The sequence below is a fragment of the Camarhynchus parvulus genome, chromosome 2, assembly GCF_901933205.1.
Source record: "Camarhynchus parvulus chromosome 2, STF_HiC, whole genome shotgun sequence".
NCBI classification, from domain to species: domain Eukaryota; kingdom Metazoa; phylum Chordata; class Aves; order Passeriformes; family Thraupidae; genus Camarhynchus; species Camarhynchus parvulus.
Genome location: NC_044572.1, coordinates 108,572,930 through 108,579,739, shown reverse-complemented (window position 1 = coordinate 108,579,739; position 6,810 = coordinate 108,572,930).

Genomic DNA, 6,810 nt, shown 5'->3' with positions numbered 1-6,810 from the left:
TGTTGCTTAGGAAGCTGTAGAGACCAAAAGGCACTTTATTTATTCTTTCTTGTTTTACAGTTATTGTTCTAATAATTCATCAGAGGGTGTGATTACATTAATTACATTTTACTTTCACCAAGTGCTTTATCTCAAAGAGCAGCACAAGAATGCTAATCCCCAAAGTAAGGTTTGTGCATCAATGATGCGAGCAAAAAATAAAACATGAGATGAACCATCAAATTTTCTCAGGTATCTTCTACCCTAAAGGTGCATTTCAGGCACTCTGGTTCCAGGTTCCCAAGGAGCAGCGCCAATCACAAACTGATACTGGGTATCAGTGGTCAGCCTGTCAGAACTGCTGGCTAGACTTCTCATGCCAAGTCCCCTAGGCTCATACTGAACATCTTTAACTGTATCCACATTTTCTTGGAAAAAACAACCAAAATGTAAATGTTTTACACGGCTTCATGTGGGCAAAAATACTTCACCAGGGCAACATGGAAACCATCTACTCCAGCAACAAGCAACTGCATCTGCATAAGTGGCAGCAAGCAGAAGAGGTGGTGTGGCCACAGTGACCCTCTCAGCCTTTACAGGAGCACCATAGGGCTCGTCAGTCTGTGACCAGATCTGGGCCCCAAAAATTGGATCCTGACAAAAATTCCAAGCATAAGGAAACCCACTGCACTTGTGTGGCTCACTTGAGAAAATACATCACTATGCAAGATACAGAAAGCTACATTAAATTTTTTTAACTCTCAATATATTTAAGATACTATTAAGAACTTGTAACCTGAAGTTGCATCATAAATTAAAAAAATCTAAGGCAATAGCTTAATATTTTGAAGTTATCATTAAACAGTTTACAATTTTCAAACACTGTAATTTACTGAATAGTTTTATCTACTTTCAAAAGTAGCCTTAAATAAAAGCTGAATAAGAACTGAAAAATTACTAATGTTTCCCTGACAAATACTTAGTTGCTTCAGTCAACATGTTATTATGTAAGAAATAAATAGGCTGCATTTGTTAATACTAAGAAAACATTGTATCAGAAATACTTCCAGCAGTCAGACTACAAGGGAAACTAGGGAGAAAGAAAGACAATAGTGAAACAAGTTAAGAAAGAGAAAAGGATTGAAATATGCTCCACAAAAATCCTGTGTTTCAAGGGCTGAGGTTCTCACATTTAGAATCACTGCTTTAAACCTGTGAGGAACAAGTGAGGCATATAAGAGGGGGCTGCAGCAGTTGGTTTCTGTCTGTCTAGCATATTATAATTTCATTTTTACAGAACTGTCAGGTTCCTTGGCTTCTTCTGTGTTGACCAAATATACTTCCCTTCAGATGAATCATGCAGTACAATCCAAATATGTCTTCCTTCCAAGGCTGTTTTCTGCAGCCAGTGCTTTTATGGGACTTAGATGAGGTTTTGGTGATTCATAGTACTTAAACTACTCAAGAGCACTTTTTCAATTGGAAAATTCACTTGAAGTAAATGCATCATCAGCATGATTGTTCATGCATGAAAGAACTACAAGCAAAACAATGAGCACCATTTTTTAAAACCTACACTTAAGCCAAGAAAAACAGTTATCATCAAAGATATTAAAAGACCTTATTTTTCAGTTTCCATGAATCTCTCATGGAAAACATGGGTTACCCTTGTCTCTGAATCTCCTATTCTGAGAATCCCAAATTGCAAATGAAAAAGAAATATAATGTGCACATTGGTTTAGAGTCATTAACATGATACATAGCAACATAAATTAGATTATGTACAACAGATTAGGGTACTACTGTATAGCCTTATTCTTCTACCAGACTTTTCCAGGAAAAAAAAACCTATAGGATCTAGGCATCAAATAATCTTATTATTCCCTACTTTGCTTTCAGAAGGCTAAGTATAAATAAAATGCAATTTAAATCTTTTTACCATTAGTGGAAGATGATCTGATTTCTGCCAAGCACTGTGCATTTGAAGAGTATGTCAGATACTTAAATGAAAATGGATGCCTGAATTTTTGACATTTATCCCAAGGAAAACATACTCTCTGGGGGTTATGCATGTGCATGTGCCTATGCGGCATTTTCATAGATGATTTGATACTGGTACTTCCAAAATATTTCTACTCCTAATAGCATCAATGCAATCTTTCACTCTTATTCCATTCTGGAAGTGTTTATTTATTTATTCACTTAAATAGATTTATATGATACATAAAAAGGCCTATCTGCAACTCTGCATGCTTTTGATATATAGGAAAATATAGTCAGACTAGTGACAACAAGTATAAATGCAGCAACCTCCATTAAATCAGAAAACAGTCACTGAAAAAATAAATTAAAAACCATTGCCTGCTCCAGAAAGTCATTCAGATAACCTCCACTAACCAAAACCATGAGGCCAATTGGAGAAGGTGGCTTCAAATCTTAAGAGCATTTAAAAAATGCCCAGCTCTGAGTACATCCAACCCAGTCCCAGCTTTTTATTCCATAACTAGTGGGGACTGGGAGATGGAGCCATCAGATCTGAAGATCAAAGGAATTAGGTGATTTCACAGGGGAATGGTATAGTCCAGATGAGAGAGTTCCTCACCAGGATGAAAAGGAGAGGATACAAGTTCATGTTGCCATTTGTATGTAGTTTTGGGGTAGCTGGATGCTTTTGGACATGTATGGAGACTGCTGCCACGGAAAGCTGAATTGTCTGGAGAGCTGCCAGCTACCTTACAGTTTGCTAATCAAGGTTCAGAGGATTAAACACCGCCATCAGCAACTACCAACACCTTTACTCCAAAAGCCCTGCTCCACCAAAGGCAGCAGGGATGTGTCTCAACTATCTGTGATGGGCAGACAGCCATGACCTCATAGCTGGAATAGCAAGTTTGGACATAGAAGAGGAGCATGTGGCATGGGAGTTAGCAGGACCAACTGTGGCCCCCTACATGAAAACAAGAGCAAGCCAGTGGGCGACAGCCAGGGGAAATGAGCTAATACCTACTGGATAGATGGAGCATTTTCACTGGTTTACTCCTCTAGCAACTTCGCTTGGTGAACTTGAACTGAAATATGGATATTTCTACTGAAGGTGATACAGATGTAGCCTCTGTATTCTCAGGCTCATCTATAAGCAGTCTGCTTGCATGGTTTCCTATTTGTTCCCATCGCTGGGTAAAAAGAGTAATCAGAAGAGTATGTCAAAGTTTACCTTCAAAGATGACTGTCACGGCTGCTTGGCCTTTAGTTTGTGACCTCTCTAAGCCACATACTCTTTTTAGATCCTCTAAAACTGCTGTAAGAAATAATTCCCATAAATTGTACCTAAAGGCCCCTGCGAGGATGAATTCAGTCCTTCACCTCTACATCTGCTCTAATTTCTACTCTCCATCCCCCTGATTTGGAGATCAATCATCTCCCTCAGTCCACACTGCTCCTGACATTACAGGTGCTAAGAAAAATCAGAATAAGCACATGTACTTAGTGTCTTCCTCCTGCTCCTAATATCTCAATGATAACCTTTCTTTTCACTCCTCTTCCTATTATAGGGTTCTTTTTGTGATGTGAGGATGCTTCCCAAGTTTGGGTTTTTTTCAAATATTACAGATTCCTGTGGCAATTCTTGTGGATGCCGTTTACCAATATATCTTCTGTATTGTTTTTGTAAAGCCAGGTTTTTGTAGTTGGGAAGCCACATGGGTGCTTCTGTATGAAGCTGCTAAAAGCTTCTCCCATATCCAACAGAGTCAATGCCAGCTTGCTCCAAAGTGGACCTGCAGCTGGCAAAGGCTGAGCCCATCAGTGATGGTGGTAGCACACCTGGGACAGCAGCGTTAATCACAGAACCACAGAATGGTTTGGGTTGGAAGGGTCCTTAAAGATCGTCTCATTCCAAGCCCTGCCCTGGCAGGGCTGCCATTCCTTAGACCAGGTTGCTCCTGGCAATAACCCAACCTGGCCCTGAACACTTTCAGACATGGGCCACCCACAACTTCTCTGGACAACCTGTTTCAATGCTTCTTTCTTCTCTTTTTCTTCCTAACATCTAAACTAAACCAGTCTTCTATCAGTTTAAAACCATTGCCCTTTGTCCTGTCACTATCTGCCCATATAGAAAGTCCCTGTCCTTTGTATAAAGCCTCTTGAGGTACGGGACAGTCTCTGTGAAGCCTTCTTTTTTCCGGGCTGAACAACTACAGTTCTCCCAAGTTTGTCCAGGTCAAGAAGACGGGGGGGTGAAGGGAGCCCCTGGGCAACCACAGCCAGAGAGAAGAATGAGAACATGTGACAGCAACAGCCCTGCAGACACCAAGGTCAGTGCAGAAGAAGGGGGAGAAGGTGCTCTAGGCACCAGAGAGAGATTCCCCTGCAGCCCGTGGCGCAGATCATGGTGAAGCAGCTGCGTCCCTGCTCCCATGGAGATCCATGGTGGAGCAGAAATCCACCTAGAGACTGTGGAGGAACCCACGTTGGAGCAGGTGGATGCCTGAAGGAGGCCATGACCCTGTGGGAAGCCTGCACTGGAGCAAGCTTCTGGCAGGACCTGTGACCCTACTTCTTTCTCTGTAATGTCTCAGAATCCTTCTTACTTGTCTTTGTAACTAAAATATTTCTCTTAGCTTCAATTACCTCTCCCTCTGATTACAGAAATCCTCACATCTTTCACTTATTCTCCTTGCTGTTCTTGAATCAGCTGAAATTGCCTGTTACTGTGACCACTGCACTGCCTCTTTCAAATATATTGAGAAACATGACTTTGAATCCAGAGATATCAAGGGATACATGAATTGAAGAAAATAAGCCAAGGCAGAATGTAGTGCCGTTGAAGAAAGTAAAATTAAAGCCTATTGCAAATCCCAAGTGGATCATGATCTGTTACAAACAATGGGTAACTCATCGCAATCACTTTTCAGCAGTTTTTATCAGTAACCACACATTTGAGTCATTCTGATGTGTTGACAGAGATGTCCTATTCTCTGATGAAATCTTAAAAATTACATACTGGTTTGACAGAGAATCCTCTCTCCTAAATAACTAAAATACTTTACAGTTGGTCTAGAAATTTCATTTAAGGATTAGTGAACCCTGTTTTGCCTATCATGAGTAATTTACCTCAATTTTGTCCACTCAGAAGTGGTTTTATCTTAACAGAAATGAAAACAAAAAGCTCCACTTGGTTACTTAAGAGAATCTATTCCGTGAGTAATCTTGACATGAGCAGTGACTTAGTACTGAGCATTTTAAATCCAAATTAAGCCTCGCTCTTTCTTCTCATTATCATTTTTAGCTTATATCTCCAGCTCAGGAAAACTGTCATGAATATGCTGCTAATATTTGTAATTGCATTTGTATTCTAATATTCCATCAAAATAACTTCAGATGGAATACATTGAACCACTTTGCAATATTTTGTAAGCTTTACTTCATGAAGGAGGAAGCTTCATTTATTAAGGAGGTTTTGCCATCTGTAACAATACTATTATGTCTCAAAAGAATGCTTCTTCATCTTTGACTCATATTTATGTTCTTCTCCTAAACTTTTTTTTTTAATGATGGTTGCTAGCAAGTATGTGCAAAGCAGGGTTAGTGACAAGATTATGCTGCATGGTTTGCATTAAATATTTTGCTGAAGAATGCCTGTGGTTCCTTCCTGCATTCAGAGCACTTTACAGTACTTTCTGTAACTGCAGTGAGGAATTGGCCCACTCTTGTGGGGTTTTGGCTCTATGAAAAATCATCTGCTTTATCAACTTATCAGGAGAGATTGGGGCTATATGTCACATAGTGAAAATCAGGAGGTGTGAGCAGTTTGAAAATTTAAAATTATGTCATTATCTGCTTTGCCCAAAGTATTCTGTACTCAGAGTAAATTAAGCAGCTATTTCTAAACTGAATGTTTCAGGTAATAAGCAAAAATGTAAGAAGCATATCTATGAGAGCAACTGGAACGATTTACAAATATTGAAGAAAAATGAATGTGATGTTTTCATAATCTTACATTTTATAAAATTATATTATAATAAATCTAGTATTTTTTCTGTATGAAAATTCAAAGATCTCCCACTAAAACCCTCTTTAAAATTATGTCTTTATTACTTATGCTATTAATCATATTTTTGGATAGAGTCAAGAAATGTAAGTGAACAATCAAAAAAGCTGAATGAGAAGAAAATACATTCTTTTCCAAAGATATATCAATAAGCATAATGGAAAATTCATTTTGTGCTTTGCACTGATTATTTTGTAGCCACAGTCATTATTTTCAAGTCATTAGCTTCATTAAACTAACTTTGCTTATGACTCGCCCTGTAAGTACAGTAATATCATATATATAAAGTTCTGGAACTTTTTTCTAAAGCACGAAACATGTATTTTAAAAAAATAAATTTCATTCATTGAATGGTAGTTTTTCAAGCAGCTAACTTTTAAATGGCTTTAGTCAGTGGTAAGAGATGGAAAGACTGTCCCCTTGTGGATAGGAATATGAGGAAAAGTGATACTGTAACTCACTGAGAGCAGCAGTAACCCCGGGTATTTGGAGTCTCATTAGGAATTTGGCTAGAAGCCTGCCTTGCGCGTGGCTCATAAATCAACACTTGAATGTACAAAATGCTATGGAGAGCCTTTTTATTGAAATTGGTTGGCCTGACAGACAGCAGAGGGTAAAGACTGAGCTAATGTAGCATCCCTGTTAACACCATCAGTCCAGGATAACACGTAAATCTAACTGCTGCAGGCAGCTGCAGCATTGCCTGCATTTGAAGGAAGCTATTTTGAGAAGGACAATCTCAGAGCAGACAATCGAGAAGGCTCTGCAGCAAAGACAAA